The sequence below is a fragment of the Furipterus horrens genome, unplaced genomic scaffold (assembly GCF_987537825.1).
Source record: "Furipterus horrens unplaced genomic scaffold, mFurHor1.1.pri manual_scaffold_12, whole genome shotgun sequence".
Classification (NCBI taxonomy): Eukaryota; Metazoa; Chordata; class Mammalia; order Chiroptera; family Furipteridae; genus Furipterus; species Furipterus horrens.
The window spans coordinates 29,153,527-29,174,943 of NW_028327182.1; positions in this window are offsets into that span (position 1 = coordinate 29,153,527).

Sequence of the window (21,417 nt, forward strand, 5' to 3'; positions counted from 1 at the left end):
GTTATTGTGGAACATCTGGTAACTACAAGATGTGGCTCCTCAGAGAAAACCACATCTCTGGAAAATAAGAACTTGCTCAACCTAGTCGTATTTCATGCTTTGTTATACTCTAGAGTATGGCTGCTTCATAATACAGTAATCACTTTTCTTCGACACAATAAATGAAACCACAGATGCTACAATTTGCTATAATTGTAGCAACTTACCATAAATAAATAACCAAAATAACAATATATGCATAAACTGTATGTGTATTTTAAAGATTGAATTGAAAAAATTACAAAATGAATACCTAAATCAATAAGAACATGCCTAACTCATATATTCTTTAAGAATTATAAGATAGACTGGATTCTTCATCTGACTTCATTATTTCTTCATACTGTATTATTTACTTAAAATTTTATCCTAACAACGAAATTACAAAAGATCTGGAAGGGTAGTAACTTCTTTTACATAACTGTCAGACATCAAATTTATAATTTAACTTCATGATAATTTAATGATTTGTTGTGTTTCTATTTTAAATAGATGCTATACTTACCTCTCTCTATGCTATGTCTTCTATTTCTACATTTTTGTATTTGATATCATGCTTCTAAAATGTAATCATTAATTTTGTTAAGCTCAACATTACAACAGATAGAATTAATTCTACAATTTGTTTAGTACATTTGTCTGGAGCTTAAAATAAATAATATGTGCACTCTGACTTAGATTACCTTTCCAGTTTCTTTAAACATAAGGACATTTAGAGTTAGAAAAGAAACAGCTTGGGTAACATGCATCAACAATTAACATCAGTCAATTCATGGTGGGTGAGAAAAACACTGTGTATGAGAGTACTTTGGGTGTAGGTTATTTAAATCCTATAGAACATTTTGACATAACAATTTGTGAAATTTAAAAAGTTCAAATACTTCATGAGAACTTTAAAAAAAATGTAGTCTTTTAATAATATTCTCTTTGTCATAGTCAGATTAATTTTATTCTAGGCTAGAATTTATAAATAGCTTAAATAACATACAGTGAAGAAAAGCCCAGTCCAATAAGAGTTTAAATAACTATAAATATTTGTGCTCTTTAAAAAATTTCCATTATCGGGACTTCCGGCCAAGATGGAGGCTTAGACGGACGCGCTAGGTCTCCCTCTACAACTAGAGAGGAATACAACTACTTCAAAACAAAGGATAACTAGAAATTCCAGAAAATAAAACTACATGGAAGCCCAACATATGAAGTTATAAACCAGCGGCGCCCTTTGGGAAGGTAAAAGCGAAAGGGGACGGAGCTGTTTGCGGTCGCACCTGGGACAGTGGCGGGGAGAACAACCCCCGCTGCAGTCGAACCCCCGGCAGCTCACGACCCCAACGCTGGGGAAAGCAGCCACCACATCGCCTTGAACAGTGAGGCCCAGGGGGGCGGGAGGACGGATCCCGGTCTCCTAGCGGAATAACTGTGTGAATCCATCTTGGACCCCCGCCGCCAAAGAAAGCACCACAGCGCTGCGAAATAGGTCTCGGACAGGCGCTGGTCGCTGGGTTGTGACGACTACACAGGCACTGCCCCCTACAGCCGGCCCAAGAAAACAAAACGCATCTGTCAAAATGAGGCAGACAACTATAGAAATCCCGGTGGCACAGCTCACCAGGCAACAGATGGAGAACCTGACAGATGAACAGATAAGAAACCTGTCAGAGGCTCAGTTCTGGGCCATTGTTACCAGGTGGCTTACAGAATTCACAAAAGATCTGGAAAAAGATGAGAAAGAAGCGAAAAACACTCATAACGAAAGGAACAAAACCACATACGAGACAGATGGTGAGGAAAAAAAATCCAGAGTTCATTTCAACAAACCGGAATATGGAGAAGGAACAAGCAGTCAACCAATGCAGAGAGAGGAAATGGGAAGCAACGATGAGAGGATCAGAAACCTCTGGGACAGCTATAAAAGGCCCAACATAAGAATCATTGGTTTGCCAGAGAGCGAGGAAGATGAACTAGAACTTGAAAAATTTAGTGAAAATATAATAAAGGAGAACTTCCCAGACTTGGGGAAGGAAATAGACTTACAGGTCCAGGAAGCACAGAGAGTTCCAAAAAAACTGGACCCAGGGAGAACCACTCCAAGACACATTATAATCAAAATGTCAAAAATTAAAGATAAAGAGAGAATCTTAAAAGCAGCAAGAGAGAAGAAAAGAATTATGTACAAAGGGGTCCCAATTAGACTATCAGCTGACTTCTCAAGGGAGACCCTACAGACAAGAAGGGACTGGCAAGAAATATTCAAAGTAATGAAAATCCAAAACCTACAACCACGAATACTCTATCCAGTGAAATTGTCATTCAGAATAGAAGGACAGAGAAAGTGTTTCCAGGACAAAATAAAACTGAAAGAGTTCTTTAGATCCAAACCACTGTTATATGAGATGTTAAAGGGACTGGTTTAGAAAAAGGAGGATCAAGACAATGAAATCTAAAATGAAAACTGCATCACAAGAAACAACAGAAGCTAGGGAATTGAAACAAAGGCAAACTAAACAGGCAACGAGAGTGGAAAAAGAACTATAGGTACGGAGAACATATTGGGGGGAGGTCAACAGGGAGGGGGAATGGGGAGAGGGAGGGAGATGATATAGGCATTAAGGATCATGGTAGGAGGGAATGGAATAGACAGAGAGAGGTTGAGAAGAACTGTATGCACAACTAATGGACATGATCTAAAAGGGGGGGACAACTGGAGGGAGGGGGGCCACCGGGTGGAGGGGAGCAGAGGGAAGGGAAATTGGCACAAATGTAATATTATAATCAATAAAACACGTTAAAAAAATAAATAAATAAATAAATAATTTAAAAAAAAATTCCATTATCATTATTTTTTTTTTTATCTGAGGATTTGACCATCCATAGGAAGATTTGAGAACATGTTATGTGTATAATTGGTAAAGATTTAGTTATAGTACTAAACAAGCAATAAACTTCTTTTGAATTAACACTTTTAAACCTTATGTTGTGTTACTTGACTTAGAGAGGTGTAAGACCTATTTTAATTGAGTTCCAAGGACCTCAAACTGGTCAGAACCATTGTGAATGCAACACACTCTATCTTTTCCTTTGTTCTCTAATGATTGATAACCACAGTAGTGTGGTTGTATGTTTATGCAAAATTGTAGTTGAAAAATAAATTTGCACAGCTATAAAATTTGGAAAAACACCATGCACTACTGATTTCATAAAATATACTCTCTGCCTTGGCTGGTGTGGCGCAGTAAAAGGGTTGCCAGTTTGATTCACAGTTAAGACGCATGCCTGGATTACAGGCCAGGTCCCCATTTGGGAGCACATGAGAGGCAACAACACAATGATGTTTCTCTCCCTCTCTTTCTCCTGCCTTTCCCCTCTCTCTAAAAATGAATTAAAAATCTTGAAAAAAAATGAAAGATTAAAAAATTAAATATACACTCAGATTAAAAAGCAACGTTCCACAAAATCTAAATATTAGGTATTGTTGCCATGATTAGCATGTGTATACTACTTCTTAGTCCCTGGCTGGTTTGGCTCAGTGGATTGAGCGTCGGCCTGCGAGCTAAGTGTCGCTGGTTCGATCTTCCAGTCAGGGCACATCAGAGAAGGAAAACTCTGACTCCAAAAAACCTCTGCTGCCTTGCGGCATACCTCTTCAGGGGCAAGGCTAAGGGAGTAAACCCCGACAGAAAATCCGGAGCCGGAGTCCCTAAGGCGGTTTGACGTTGTAGTCAATACCGGCAACTCCTGCGGCGCACCTGAAGCCAAGCTGTATTGACTCCGTCTTTCCCTTGGACCCTTCAGCTGTGAAGAGAGGGGGGATCTGCTGCATGGGCAACAGCAGACCCTCCATATCACCCTGCCCAGGCTCTGTAGCTTCAGCATCACCGCAAGATGTCGATTCAACACGGGAGGAGACAGATACCGTGTCACTCCCGAGTCGGACTGCACAATCATTCTCGGTGGTGCAGATAGACTCTTAAGAAGCTACACCATCGTCTCTCGAGACGGACGGCTGCCGCCACCGCCGCCGACGACTACTTCTTAATATTTTCTCTGCAGAAAGTTTTCTATACTCCAGAAGTCAAATAACCATTGTTTGGGCTTATTCCTTATTGCGTTTCAGTAATATTTTTCTCTGTGATAGTAAATAAAACTTATTTTTGATATATTTTCTTCCATTTTTGCTATGCAGTTTTTGAAATATGCAGGCTAAATAACCTTCTGAATATTATGGATAGAAAAGCAACTTAATTTTTTATATTTTACAATGAAATCTGAAACAAAATATACTTACTCATTCTGGTTTTCCAATAATTTACTTTAACTTTTAGAATTACATATGATTTTAATAAACCAAAATTAAAGAAAATATTTGAGAATCTACAAAATCCAACCTACATTCTAATTTGGTTCCAATAAAATAGTGCTCTCTTTCTGCATGGAAAGGAAGAGTATGTTCATCTTAGTTACTTATCTATTAAATTTTGATCTGTGTCATTAGGAGACCTTCAAAGTGAGGGTTATAGTTCTTTCAACTGATGAAGCAGATGTCACATTAAAAGTATGTGAAATTTGAGTCATCATTTTATTGACTCAGAACGCATGAAGATTCAATGAGTTATTGTACTACTCAGAAGTTTCTTTCTTTTTTTTTCCCTGCAGTTATGACAGACAAAATTAGCAAGGCCAGGACAAAGTAGAGCAAGTTAAAATAATCTTAAATGAAAACATCCTAAATATTTCTGTACTAAGAAGTTTCAATTACAATACTGTAGAAAGATTTTGAGCCTGAAAGGTGACATCAGATTGTAGTGAGAATACGAATTATGTACTATCTAAGTCTCTAGGGCCCAATCTACCTTTTTCACCATCTGATTAATATATACAGGTATTCAAGGAGGGGAAAGAATGCAAAGTGAGCTTTATTTAAGCTTTAATGAAATCATTTGTTCCTCCTAGCAGCTTTCTATCATATTAACAATGTTTCTTTAAAGTGCATGAATATTAAATTTTTCTAATACAGTACAAAATTACCTTATTAAGAACTCACTTGTTATAATAGTGGGAAACAGTACTAATGCAATATAGCACTAATTCATATTTGATAAAAGTCATTGATACAGAAAAGCAGCTCATTTTTTTACAGAAATGCCAAAAATATTTATCATGTCTCACTTCAAAGAATTTCTTCTTTAAAATCAAATGTATTCTAGCCAATTATATGACAGACTAAGAACTTAGAGTAGAGAGACAGCAGGTCTAGATTTTAATTGAGAGGGTGGCTGCTTTTTAATAATCTGAGAAATATGTAAAAAAGGAGATAAATCTGAAGAATTGAGTGACATAAAAATCTTCCATGAAAAATTCCTAATAAGGATAAGAAACATTTGGAGATGAAGGTGTTATTTCTTCAATAAATAACATAAATGAAACAAAGGATTTCCAAAGATAAATTTGTTTTAGAATTTCACTGGAGATTGGTTATAACAATAGAAGTCATGGATGTGTGCATGCCCTTATTGCTACAAGAATATGCATTTCTAAACTAGTCCTCATTTTTCTTTTCCTAGTTCTGTGATTAGTTGTATTCTGTCTGCATAAAGGATTTCATATATGTCCTTTATTTTTGGCCGTTTATTTCTTCTTAAACTGCAAAGTTATTCCTTCTAAATGAAAAAATCTTATGTATCTGCTTATCCAAACTAAAGGTCTTTCATCATTTTAAATCCACTAAAAATGTTATCCTTTTCCTCACACAGGGATACTTATAGTTTTACACAAGAATAGATGCACTAAGTATTGAGTAGAAAGTCAATGTATTCTGTATATGCTGGTCCCTAGGTAAAGCAAAGGAAAGAAATTGATATGACTCAATTACAAAAATATTACCCGATTGTCAAAATATTATTTATAAATACACTAAGGATGACAAGAGATTCAATATTACATAAGACTGGCTATATCAATATATAAGATAATTATGTAAGTTATTTTTACCTTACTACTAATTCCATATGTATCAACTATTTTTAATTTTTTTTACTATACATTAAATATTTTAACACCTTTCTTTTCCCCAAATTTACATCACATTTCAACTTCTTTTCAAACTGCTATTTCTATTGAAATCCTAGTTTAAGTGTTATGTTGTATGTGATTTTTTAAAATATAAGGTTGAATTGTATTTTTAATTTATAAGTAACTATTATAATAGGTACCTATTTATATTATAGTTATTTATTTATGACTATCTTTCCTTAGAATAATGTTTTGTGAAGTGAGATATATTTTTTTCCTTCTTTAATCAAAAGTAGCTGACAGAGTGTCTGACACACGATAGATACTCATTAATAGTTTTAATTTTATTTAAATATTCAACAAGTCTTTATTCAGATTTTTTTCATTAGAAAACTCATTCTAACATATATTTCACTATTTTAAATGTCATTATATTATCCTAAAATAAAACAAACTATTCTTCAATATAATCTATAATTTCTTCACAAGGCTAAGTTTAAAATTAAATGGACACAAAACAGCTATTCCTATTTAATTTTACATCATTGTGTATCTTGTAAAGAACTCAATAAGATGGCACATACATGAGCGTGATAATAAATACCTGCTTATTAAATAAAGGATGGGTTGGTGTTTGCTTATGGAGATTTGCACTTAGTAAGAAATTGAAAACAAAAAATGAATAAGAGCTGATATTTCAATTGAGGAGACTTATACTCTGTGTAAGAAGAATCAATGATTTAACCATACCAAAACAAATTTGATCATATGTTAAATCAGGATAAAGAAGATGAAATTTTTAAATTTTTAGTTGACCTTTTTTTTTTTTTTACAATAACTTTACAGTTGGCTACTGGTCTTCTGTGTCTTGTATGTGCTTGTTGCACCCATCTTAACAATGAAAATGCTTGGTGTTTTATTAAGATCAAGTAGATGAGGTACACGTTAAGTTATTCCTTAAATACCCAGTCTGATAACAAAAAAGTGGATGAAATAGAGCATTAGATATTAACATAAACAGTTCAGAAAATATATTTGTTAACCAGTTTCTATGTTAAGTAAGAGACAAATCTCATCTATTCATACTAGGAATTTTCTTTTGAATCACATTCTTCTTTCCTAATATCAACAACTTAATATATTCTTAGACTAAGATAAGATACTAAAATATTGAACCTCCTTACTCTTTTGAACATTGAGAAATGACTGGCTTTAAGTAGCTTCTTTTTTTATTTGTATTTTTTCCATCACCATTTAGTCCACTAGTGCAATCAGCACACTGTCGTCCATGTCCATGAGCCTTTTTACTTCTTTTCTCAATCCTTCCACCCACTAACTTCCCACCCCAGCTGTCATCTAGCTCTCTATTCATCTGTTTCTATTTTGCTTATTAGTTCACTTTGTTCATTAGAATCCACATATGATTAAAATCATATGCTACTTGTTTCCCTGACTGGCTTATTTCATTCAGCATAATGTTCTCCAGGATCATCCATACCACACAAAGGGTAAAACTTTCTTCTTTTTTTTTTTTTATCGCTGAGTAGTATTCCATTATGTAAATGTCCAGTAGTTGTTTTATCCACTCATCAATGTATGGACACTTGGGCTGCTTCCATATATGGCAATTGTAAATAATGCTGCAAGTAACATAAGGGTGCTTATGTTCTTTCAAATTAGTGTTTTGGGGTCCCTTCCAATATATTCCCAGAAGTGGGATCACTAGGTCAAAGACCGATCTATTTTAATTTTTGGAGGTACCTCCATACCTCTTTCCACAGTGACTGCACCAGTCTGCATTTCCACTAACAGTACAAAAGGGTTCCCTTTCCTCTACATTCTCACCATCACTTGTTGTTTGTTTATTTATTAATGAAGGCCATTCTGACAGCTGTGAGATAATATCTCATTGTGGTTTTGATTTGCATTTCTTTGATAGTTAATGATGTTGAGCATCTTTTTATATGTCTATGGGCCATCTGTATGTCCTCCTTAGTGAGGTGTCTATTCAGGTCCTTTGCCTGTTTTTTAATTGGATTTTTTTGTTTTTGTTTTTGGTGTTGTTTTGTAAGTTCTTTATAATTTGATATCAACCCCTTATCAGGTATATCAGCAAATATGTTTTCCCATTCTGTGAGTTGTATTTTGAGCAGTGGAAAAAAACATCTAAATACGTATATTGCATTAAATGGAGAGTACTTTGAATGTGACTAAAGTTTAAATATGTAAGAATAAATACACATTTTTTATAAATAAATTACATTTTTGGGCCCCCCTCATATATCCTACTGATTACTGATAAAATATTGGATAGTTATTTCCATTTGGCTATAATTTAATGACTTTCTATAACGCTTGATAGTGTTTTATAAAAAGATCTTGAATTCCTTTAGTTCTTGATTCAGTTGGCGTTCAGATATAAAATAGTGCTGTAGAGATTTCAAAAATAAACAGATTTCAGTTAGAGAATTAGATACCCACATAATTGTCAGATGGACTGCAGGAGCAAAATTTAAGAAAGGCTGTCAGTAAATTGTGGTTCAGAATATCAGGAAGTTGCTGCTGCCTGTTGCCGTCAAAGAAAAATTACATTGGACAAGTGTTCGAATAAATTTCTAGGCACAAGATGAAGCCGCTCTTGCCAAGGGTGTCACATCCGCAAATTGAAACTTAGATAACCTTGGCATCCCTGTAACTATTACACTGGACCGGAAATACAGTCTACCCAATTAGCCAATCCCCAAACGCCAAGCCAACTCTGCTTTCTAACTTACTCCCTTGTTCCTTATTCTTTATCCTATTAAAAGCTTTCTGTCTTCCACACCATTTTGCAGTTCTCCAAACGGAGACTGTCCGCTTCATGAAGTGTTAAATGAAGTTTGTTTGTATCACCTAAATTGCCTTCTTTAATCATTTTTAACATTTTTTGGAATGGGATCCGAAACTGACTGCTAACAACCTATAGGACAATGAGATGCACAGGCAATGCCTGCTGAACCCTTCGGATTCACTTTTCCTGCATAAGCCCTTCAGACTTGAGCTGTTTTCTTGCATGCCGCTCTCTCATCCAAACAAACTTTATTTAAATATACGTATTATTTTCATAAAGAGAATGCCATTGCTCAAAATCTCAGGGTAATTCACCCTCCAACCTCCGACTGACTGTTGGATTTGCAAAGATGCTGGCGATCCCATTATTCTGCCCAGATCCAGTGCCTCAGCTTCTCAGCAATAAGCCTGCTGAATAAACACCAACTGGAGACATAATTAAATGAAATACATAAACAGGCCACTGGCTTAAAGAAACATCTTCTCTTTGGGATCTTTTTATCACTTATTTGATTCTACGTGGTTTGGATCATGGGAAACTTGACTCAGGAGTGCTCTCCAAACTGTGGATATTGTTTTTTTTTTTTTTTTTTGCTAATGATTATTATCGTCTCCCTAAAATGCTTTATTCTCTCGAAAGGTTTAAATGCATGAGGGTAGTCAATGACTAGCTGACACATATTCCAAGGGTAAAGAAGACCTTGTTTAAGACTATTGAAATAGAGAAAAGATATTCAACTCAACTCCACTGAAACAAAAGGTTGAAGAATTTTTAAATACTGGGATAAGCTAAAGGCAAAGTATGGGAGGACATTGACTAGAATAGAGGTTGTCAGTGGGATGAGGTCATGTGTAGTTGCTAATTGTTCCTGCTGAGCTAGGCTGCTTTCTTCCCAAAGAAACTTAGACATAGGGTTCCATCTTTCTCATTGATACCATTCCAAAGGGCACCCAAATCCTGGGTAAAAAAAAACATTCCAGGGTTGTAGAAGATTTATATCTCAAAGGGGCAGGAAAGTAATTTATAATTGCAAGTTTTCTAAAGTATTTTATTTCTAAAGTAAGTGTTTTCAGAACAGGTAGGTTGGGACATAGTAAAGAGTAAGCCTATAGAAAGTTTAATGAAACTGAAGGAAAATATAAAGCACTTTTGGTCACTACCTAGGTCAGGAATCTTTAGAAAACTATTGTCTGTCTGATGATCAGAGATGAACAGCAGTGCTGAAGCGTACAATTCACAGTGAAACAGCCGGGGACCGCTACAAAACACATTCTTTGATGATGCCAGAGACTCTTCATAGCTGCGCTACAGGTTAACTTTTCCTCTAAATATGCTCTTTGCTTCATCTTACAGTGTTTTTGATATGTGGTATTCTTGTTAATGTTAAGTTAAAAATATTTTCTGATTGTATTATGATTTTTTTGATGCATTAATTTTCAATCATGAATTTTTACTTAACATTCTACAATTAATTTCTAGCACTTATTTTGACAAAATGTTATTTTTATTTAAATTATCTTATATTTGCTTAAAATATATGTTTAAACATTGGTAAATCTGAGTAAATATTTATGCATAACTGGAAACTGTTCATTCTGCTGTTGGGGTGTACAATGTTTTCTGACATAGCCAATTAAAACAAATGTGTTATTCTTTTATTTCTATTAATCAAACCATTCTCATTCACACTGACATTTGTGTCCTTATTCTATCAATAACTGAAAGAGAGCTGTGTTAATATCTCTCACTCTGAAAACAGTTTTTTTTATTTCTTCCATTATTTTTGTCAAGACAATTTAAATATTTTGAAATTATTTTATGCACTCCAAAATGTTTATTACTTTATTAAATGGAGTGTTTTATTACATTATTTCTTTTCACTAATAATATTTTATACTTTTCTAGGTATAAAACTAGGTTATTTTGCTTTAGATTAATATAAAAACCAGACTTTGGGGTCGGGGGCTAGAATTTTCTTGGTGCAATTTGATTCATTGCTTTGTACTCTTTTTTTTTTGCACAACTATATTTTATATTTCTCCTTGTAAATAGTTTGATTTTTAATGTGGTTCATTAAATTTATCTATTACTGCAGCATTGAGAACATACAGTTATAGTTATTATATTATGACCTATATATATTTGTTTAATTTATGTTATTTTATACTATTCATGTGTCTATTTTATAGTTTTCTCTTTCTTGCTTTCATTGTTTTTATTATTTAATTATCCTCGATACTCATTTGAAAGTTAAATTTCTGTTTCAAGTTTATTTCAGCGTAATTGTTACTTTATTATAGCAACAGTTCTTTGTTCTAGCTGCCTTTTTGATCTTCAGTTCTCCTTTTACATGCTATACTTTAAGCCAGTGGTTCTCAAAGTGTCACCTTTGGACCAGCAGCACCAGTATCACCTTACCAGATGTGCAAGGATGAGATATATTGTGGATTTCATATATATATACTTTTTATATTGTTTTTCTATTACAGTTGTCCTAAATTTTTCCCTTGTTGCTCTCCACTATATTTCTTGTTTTTGAATTGGTTGAGTTTCAAATCACTTTAGGTCTGTTTTCTGTGTTGTTTCTTTTCATTCTAGATCACGATGCCTTGTTTCCTTTTATATTTACTCAGCTTTCTCCCACACACTGCTGATTTTCCTGGGAATTTTATACATTAAAATCTTTAGTACATAAAGGAGGGCAGTTTCTTAATAAAAGTTTGAAATAATTTCTTCTTTTTTATGTTTTTCCTGTTACAAGCTCAAATAGGTAGCTTGATTGGGTTTATTTACTTTTTAACAAAATTCATTGGAGTGACATTGGTTAATAGGATCATGTAGATTTCAAGTGTACATTTCTATGACACAAATCTGTATGGTGCACTGTGTGCCCACCACCGAAAGTCAAACCATTCTTCATTTTCATGTATTAGGCTCCCTCCATCCCCTACCACTTCCCACCCCCTTCCCTCTGGTAACCACCACACTGCTATCTGTGTTTATAAATTTCAGTTTTGTATCCTACATATGAGTGAAATCATGTTTTTTAGCTTTTGGTAACTGACATTTTTTATAATATTCTCAAGGTGCATCCATGTTGCTATTAATAGCAGTATTTTATCTTTTCTTATGATTAAAGGGTATTCCACAGTATACATAGATGTAGCACATCTTTTATATTCAATCCTCTATTGAAGAACATGTTGGTTTTCTCCATATCTTGCCATGATAAATAATGCTACAGTGAACATAAGGGTGCATGTATCTTTGCAAATGTATGTTTTCGAGTTTTTCAAGTAGATATCCAGGAGAGTGATTGCTGGGTCATACAGTAACGATTCTTATATTTTGAGAAACTGCCAGGCTGCTTTTTGAGTGGCTATACCAGTCTATATTCCCATCAGTAGTGAATGAGGATTCCGTTTTCTCCAGAACCACTCTAACACCTGTTATTACCTGCCTTGTTGACAATACCCATTCTACAGGTATGAGACAATATCTCATTGTGGTTTTCATTTGCATTTACCTAATACCTAGTGAAGTTGAAAATATTTTCATAAACCTGTTGGCCTTTTGTATTTCTTCGTGGGAGAGGTGTCTGTTCAGGTCCTTTGCCCATGTTTTTAAGACAGATTGTTTGGTTAAGTTTTATTAATTCTTTATGTATTTTAGATATTAATCCTTTGAGGAAGCTGTTTGCAAATATCATCTCCCATATGGTCAGTTGCATTTTGTTTTGTTGTCAGTTTCTTTTGCTGTATAGAAGCTCTTTACTTTGTTTTAGCCCCATTAATTTATTTTTGCCTTTACTTCTCTTACATTTGGGATCAAATTTATAAAATATTCTCTATAATCAAAGTGTATAAATTGAGTACCTATGCAGTCTTCTATGTAGTTTATTGTTTTAAATCTTACATTTAGGCCTTTGGTTTATATTGGATTAACTTTCGTACATGGGGACAGATAGTAATTTAGTTTCATTCTTGGCAGATATCTTTTCAATTTTCTCAGCATCATTTATTGAAAAAAGCTTTCTTTTCTCAATTGTGTATTTTTGGCTCCTTTGTAAAAAGTTATCTGCCCATATACATGTGGTTTATTTCTGGGCTCTCAATTCTCTTCCATTGATACCTGAGTCTGTTTTTCTGCAAATAACATGATGTTTTGATTATCATAGCTCTGTAGTATAATTTAAAGTCAGGTAGTATGTTACCTGTGTCTCCATTCTTTTTTTCTTAGGATTGCTTTGGCTATTTGGTGGCTGTTTTCTGGGTTTGGAATATGAAAAGCCAAAACCCTTAGCCATGTTTCTCTACATATATACTTGATTCATTACTTTTAGTCTTAGTGTATCAATCATTTTGAACTTGATATGATTCTCTGGGCTGTGAGTCCATTCTCACCAATTAAAATTCTAACAAATTTAGCCCCATTTAAATGTTATAGTAGAGGGAACACGTATGGAACAGTAGGCATACAGATAAAAATGGTCTGGTTGACAATTGTGATTTAATTTAATTTACCAAAAAAGGATTGAGTGTACATTATAAACATTCTATGAGTTGTTGGATAATTTTTAATGGATAATTTTTATGGTCATTTTATCGCAATGGGATCAGTATATGCTGTTGAGTGAGCATGTGAACTGTGTGGCCATTGCATTAAAAATGAAAATGACTGAGCCAGTAGAGTAACAAATCTGCATCAAATTTTGCATTGAGCTTGAACATTCCTCCACAGAAACTATTCGGATGATTTAGCAGGCAGCAGCTATGGGCAACTGGTGATTGCCAGCTTCTTCAAGACTGCATACCTGCTCATGCATCACATCTAATTCAGAATTTTTTGGTGAAACATCAAATCATCCAGGTGACTCAGCTCCACTACAGCCCAGATGTGGTGCCCTGCAACTTCTGGCTTTTCCTCAAACTAATACTACTTTTGAAAGCGAAAAGATTTTAGGTCATCAATGAAATTCAGGAAAATATGATGGGGCAGATGATTCAATTGGGAGAACTGTGTGGGGTCTGAAGGTGCCTACTTCAAAGGAGACAGAGGCATCCATCACTGTCTTTTATACAATGTTTCTTGTATCTTCTTCAATAAAGTTCTCTTTTTCATATTACATGGCTGGATACTTTCTGGACAGACCTCATATATACTACTATATGTAGAATACTATATATATATATATATATATATATATATATATATATATAGTATTGTTACCTTATAGCCAGGTGGGATTATTCTGCCCACTGCCCATAAATTTCAGAGGCAGATGTTTGGTGAAAAAGGAAAGGTGTCTTTTAGTTAAAAGCTGCACAATTTTGGAAGAATAATGGGCTCCTGCCTAATGTCCATTCTCTTTAAAATACCCAAAGGAAAATGCCCTTCCACTCTGCCAGATCAGTTCAAAGATGCTCCTAGAATTTTCGCTCCCATATAAAAACACTGTTTTTTTGTGATCAGTATGATCATCCAGTCGGCTTAGCTAGCTCCTGGTCATAATTCTGGTTCAGGCACCTCTCTTGTGTGCACCAGCATCCTATTCTTAGACTGTTGCCCCATCCCTCCAACCCAGGCCTTGCTGGTGCATTCGTGTACTCTAGTGGGCAGGGCCATGCAGCTCCGCACCGGTCGCCAGCACTGCAGCCGCTTCTCACCTGGCGAGGGCTGGGGAGTTTGTTGCTTGACCAAGCCGTCTTAAGGGCCTGCCAGCCCAGGAATTCTCAGGCACCTGAACCCCGACTGGGCTAGCAATGAGAAGTAAAGAGGGACCGGTTTCCAGGTATGCTCAATTCAAAAATCGTGGCCCCAAATTCTGTGCAAGAGGAAGTAAGTAAGAAGGCCTTTTCCTCTGTCCAAATTTTTCACCCGGCTGGTGCATACTCCGTGCAAGCTTCCTTCTGCTTTGTCATGCTGTGCTGCTCCATTGACCGGGCAATGCATTTTGACACACCACACTAACTTGTTTATGGTTGTCTTGGGCAACCTCCTCCTACTGCCCTTCCCTTCTTCTACTAGGGAAGGCAGGCTCTTTCTCACCTCAGAGATTCTCCCACCTCTCTAGCAATCTGGCCAGATACCCCCGTTACAATATTACTCAGTCGTAATAAAGATTATATATTGTCATCTGTGACATGTTTGGATTATAAGAGTATTATGCTGTCTGATAGAAAAGGACAAAAACCATATTATTTCACTCTATGAATGACATAAAACAAAAAGCTACAAATGAACAAAAACAAATAAATTTATAGATGTGGACAATAAAAAGGTTCTTAACAGAGGGAAAGGGGATAAGGGAAAGATTAAGAGGGTAAAGAGGGTCAAATACATGGAGAAGGAAGGTGACTAGATATGGCTGGCACACAATGAAGTATATAGATATTGGATTATAAAGTTGTAGACCTGAAATTTATATAATATTATCAACCAATGTTACCCCAATAAGTTAAATTAAAAAAAAAAAAAAACAACGTTTAGGTTCTAGGAGATTTTATTTTAATGCTTAGATTTCTCCAATTTTTAAGTACTACTTTTATTTGAGAACATTAGGTTAAAACTATTATTATAGAAATACACATTTCTCAACATTAGTATAAATGTTTCAAAATACATGATCCCCTGGGTGATTAATTTTATACATACCATTCTTTTATAGGTGTATCTTGTATGAATTATGTATTATAAATATAAAGTTAAAATTATTCCTAACTATCTGGATAATTGGACTGTTATTTTAATTTTACTGACATTAATTTTCTTTAGAACACATTCTAAACCATATACTAATATTTAAATTCTGATAAAGCATACATTTTAGAATTCAGTATCTCCTTTACACACACACACTCTCACACACACACACGCACAAATCTTTTGTTCTGTTCTACTGCGCCAGTGCTCACCTTTAGTTGATAAATTTTCAGTGCAGTTCAAGTCTGTTAACTTTAACAAGGGCTTATTGAAACAGTCATAGTGAATGATGTAAGAATTGTGCCACTGAGACTCAATTATAAGGTGGAATTCTGCTCTGTCTTGATGGTTACAGTACAGCTGGGGTGATTTTTTTCATCATTCTTATCTAGTTCTATGTCTCAAGTTGGTATTTTTACCTAGTCACATAGATAAATGCAGTTATCTTTAACACTTATGATTCTAATCCATATTTCTATTTCATTTTATTTTTTCTTATTTCTAAAATATTACATGGAAACTGACTAATGTTTTCTTTTCTTGCTCAAATATAGCAAATCTATGACCATTTAAAAATATTTTTATACAATAATAGGACAATTTTAGATGTGACTATGAGCACCTATTGACATTTTAGATGCAATCCCAGACAGGACCAAGGTAAAAAGTCTCCCAAGAATACCTTTTAGTAACTCTTTTTGTTGTTTTCATATTTCAAACATGAAATATTTGTTGTTTTCATACTATTTCAATATTTTGGTATAATAATAGACATAATCATAAGGATTAATTGGGAATCAATGACTATATAAAGATGTATTTTTATTCATATTATGTTCAGAAATAATCTTTCATGAATAATGGATTATTGTGAAATAGAATACCATGTAAAATAAAAATAAAAGTATTCTTTATATTACTGTTTACAGCCGCTCGGTGATTTACAAGCTAACTCCCCTTCTAAATTATTGTGACTTGTTTATAGCTCTTGTAAAGTTATGTCTTACAGGGTATCTAGCCTTTTGCCAAGATAATGGGTTTACAAAGAATTCGACTGTGACTAAAAGCTGCAGCTGCAGCCAGAGATAACCTTATGACCCCTTCAAACTGCCAGACACTCCTGCAGCACTGCCCAGCCCTCGCTTCCCACGGCTGCTGCCCACCAAAGGAGAAACAGAGTCCCTATAAAACGCTATCCAAACTCCATTAGGGGTCGGCGCCATTTTGGAGACTTGGTCTCGGCCCAGCTGCCAGCAATAAACCTCTTGCTTACTCTATACACTGCCTCAGAGTGTTCAGTCTTGCCTGTGTAGCCACAACATTACCTTTTGTATTTTTCATTTACTAATATGGCAATAATAAAATAAATATTTTATGTGACTATTTAAGTTCTAAGAATAAATTAAGATTCAAAAAATAAATAGAGCAGTGTATAGAGTAAGTTTAATGTCAAAAACCCAATTAATAACAGAATTGTTGACAAATAATATGCCAAGAAGTGGTTATTAAATAATCAAGGAAATATGATCAATAGCTAACTATAAAGAAATCATTGTTAATTAATTTTATGTCCTATAATTCTATCACAGTTATGTTAAAAATTAGTCATTTTAATGATACTTAGAAAAGGAAATGAAGTAGAAGTAGTAATATGATATCTTAGACTTGCTTTAAACTAAACTAGTCTACAGGATTGAATAGGATGCCAAATTAAACAAGACTGAAAATATGATGTTAACTTTTAAAGGTAATTACAGTTAAATACCTGTTTATTATACTAATCTAGACTTTTTACTTTAAATATACCTGCTCCAAAATTTTCTGATATGTAAATATTAACATGTATTTCTGGGTCTGATGATCAAAAGTTAGAATGGAAAGATCATGACCTTTGTAATCAAAAGGGCATCAATATGAGGTTGGGATTCTGCAATTACTAGTTGTGTAATATTAAGGATATTAGTGTACATCTAAAAATTTAATATTTTTCCTTTGCAATAGAAATATAACAATACCTATATATGTCTCTATGTGTCACCTTCTAAATATATATTACTAAATAAACAAAAAAAGCACTGTTCTAATAAGAATTCTGAATATATTAACTATATATCTGAATATCTAAAAAAAAATTTTTCCTCTCATATATACTACATACTCCTGATTTTCTTTGGGGGATGAGGGGGGATTTTCTGGCTCATTTATTAATTTATTTTGCTTTCTTTTTGGTTCCTCCCCTACTAAAAATATTTGTTTGTTTGTTTTTCTATTACATTTGTCCCCCTTTTTTCCCTATTGCTTCCCCACACCCTGACCACCCCTTCTCCACAGTCAGTCCTCAGCCAGTTGTCCATGTCCATAGGTCATTTATACATGTTCTTTGACTAGACCCTTCCCCTTCTTATCCCCCTTCTCTCCCACCTCCCTCCCCCATTGTCACTGTTAGTCTATTCCTTGTTTACATGCCTCTGGTTCAATTTTGCTTGTTTGTTTATGTTGTTCATTAGTCTACTGTAAGAGTTGATAGCATATGGTATTTTTCTTTCATTGCCTGGCTTATTTCACTAAGCATAATTCTCTCTAGTTCCATCCATGTTGTTGCAAATGGTAGAAGTTCTTTCTTTCTTTCTGCTACATAGTACTCCATTGTGTAAATGTACCAAGTTTTTTGATCCAGTTATCTACAGATGGGCACTTAGGCTGTTTCCAACACTTAGCTATTATAAACAGTGCTTCTATGGACATACGGGTACATAGGTTCTTTTGAATTGGTTTTTCAGGAATCTTCAGATATAATTCTAGCAATGGAATTGCTGGTTCAAAAGGCAGTTTCATTTTTAGTTTTTTGAGGAAATTCTACAATGCTTTCCATAGTGGCTGCACCAGTCTGCCTTCCCACCAGCAGTACACTAGGGTTTCTTTACCTCTGCATCCTTGCCAGCACTTGTCGTTTGGCCGTTTGTTGATTTTTTGATGATGGCTATTCTGTCAGGTGTGAGGTGATATCTCATTGTGGTTTTTATTTGCATCTTTCTGATGGCTAGTGATGTTGAGCATTCTTTAATATGCCTATGGACCCTCTGTATGTCCTCTTTGGAGAAGTATCTATTCAGGTCATTTGCCCATTTTTTAATTGGGATGTCTGTCTTCCTGGTGTTGAGTTGTATAAGCTCTTTATATATTTTGGAGATCAATCCCTTGTATAAGGTATCATTGGCAAATATATTTTCTCATATGGTTGACTCCCTTTTCATCTTGATGATGTTTTCTTTTGCTGAGCAGAAACTCTTTAGTTTGATATAGTCCCATTTGTTTATTCTTTCCTTTATTTTTCTTGCTTTAGGAGGCATTTCAGTGAAAATATTGCTCCGTGGGATATCTGAAATTTTCCTGCCTATGTTTTCCTCTAGAACTTTTATGGTATGATGGCTTACATTTAAGTCTTTGATCCATCTTGAGTTTATTCTGCTGTATGGTGTGAGTTGGTGGTCCAGTTTCTTTTCTTTTCTTTCTTTTTTGTATGTCCCTGTCCAGTTCTCCCAACACCATTTGTTGAAGAGACTCTGTTCACTCCATTTTATGTTTCTTCCCTCTTTGTCAAATATTAGTTGACCATATAAACCTGCGTTTATTTCTGGGCTGTCTATTCTGCTCCATTGATCTATATGTCTGTTCTTATGCCGGTACCATACTGTTTTGATTACTGTGGCCTTGTAGTATAGTTTGATATCAGATATTGTGATTCCTCCTACTATGTTCTTCTTCAAGATAGTTGTGGCTATCTGGGGTCTTTTTTGGTCCCATGTAAATTTTTAAATTATTTGTTCTAGGTATGTGAAATATGTTGTTGGTATTTTAATAGAGATTGTGTTGAATCTATAAATTGCTTTGGGTAGTATGGATAGTTTAATGATGTTGATTCTTCCCATCCATTAACATGGTATATGCTTCCATTTATTTGTATGTTCCTTAATTTCTTTCTTCAGTGTTATGTAGTTTTCTGAGCACAGGTCTTTTATCTTCTTGGTTAAGTTTATTCCTAGGTACTTATTTTTATTGTTGCTATGATAAATGGGATTTTTTTTTCTCGTTTCTATCTCTGATATTTTATTGTACAGAAATGTCTTCAATTTTTGAATATTGACTTTGTACCCTGCTATTTTGCCAAATTCACTTATTAGGTAAGGAAGTTTTTTCTGGAGTCTATTGGGTTTTCTATGTACACTGTCATGTCATCTGCAAATAATGACAGTTTTACTTCCTTTTTTCCAATTTGGATGCCTTTTATTACTCTTCCTTGTCTCACTGTTGTGGCTAGAACTTCCAAGAATATGTTGAATAGAAGTAGAGGGAGTGGATATCTTTGTCTTGTTCCTCACCTCAGGGGCAATGCTTTCAGTTTTTGTCCATTGAGTAGGATGTTGGCTTCAGGTTTCTTGTATATGGCCTTTATCATGTTGAGATATGCTCCCTCTATTCCCATTTTGCTGAGAGTTTTCCACATAAATGGGTGTTGTACTTTATCAAATGCTTTTTCAGCATCTATTGATATGATCACATGATTTTTGTCTTTCATTTTGTTTATGTGGTGTATTACACTTATTGATTTGTGAATATTAAACCATCCTTTTATCCCTGGGATGAATCCCACTTCATCATTGTATATGATCTTTCCAATGTGTTGCTATATGAGGTTTGCCAATATTTTGTTGAGGATTTTAGCATCTATGTTCATCAGCGATATTGGCTGGTAGTTTTCTTTCTTTGTTGTGTCTGGACCTGGTGTTGGAATTAAAGTAATACGGGCTTCATAGAAAGAGTTTGGGAGTCTTCCCTCTTCTTGGATATTTTGGAATCGTTTGAGAAGGATAAGAGTTAGTTATTTCCTAAGAGTTCTGTAAAAACCACCTTTGAAGTCATCTGGTCCAGAGCATTTGTGTGCCCGGAGCTTTTTGATTATGCTTCAATTTAACTAGTTGTTATTGGTATGTTCAGGCTTTCTGCTTCTTCTTGATTCAGTTTTGGAATATTATATGTTTTCAAAAATTTGTCCATTTTATCTAGGTTGTCAACTTACTTGTGATACAGTTGTTGGTAATACTTTCTTACAATCCTTTGTATTTATGTGATATTGGTTATTTCACCTCATTCATTTCTGATTTTATTTATTTGGGTCCTCTCTCTTTTTTTTTTTATTGATGAGCCTATTTAAAGTTTTGTCAGTTTTGTTTATCTTTTCAAAGAACTAGCTCCTGGTTTTATTGATCTTTTGAATTGTTTGATTAGTCTCTATGTCATTTAATTCTGCTCTGATCTTGATGATTTCCTTTCTTCTACTCACTCTGGGCTTTGTTTGTTGTTGCTATTCTAGTTCTTGTGGCTGTGGGGTTAGATTTTTTATTAGAGATTCTTCTATCCTTTTTAGGTAAGCCTGTATTACTATGACTTCCCTCTCAGGACTGCTTTTGCTGTATCCCATAGGTTTTGGGTTGTTTTGTGTTCATTACCATTTGTTTCCAGAAACTTTTTGATTTTTTCCTTGATGTCATTGTTAACCCATTCATTATTTAATAGCATATTATTTATTCTCCATGAGTTTGAATGTTTTTGAGTTTTTTCTTTGAGGTCGATTTCTAGTTTCAAGGCATTTTGATCTGAGGAGATGCTTGATATAATTTTAATTTTCTTGAAATTTTTGAGGCTTGTTTTGTGTCCTACCATGTGGTCTATCCTTGCAAATGTTCCATGTGCACTTGAAAAGAATGTATATTTTGCTCCCCTGGGGTGAAAAGTTCTATATATATCAACTAAGTCCATTTGATTTAGAGTGTTGTGCA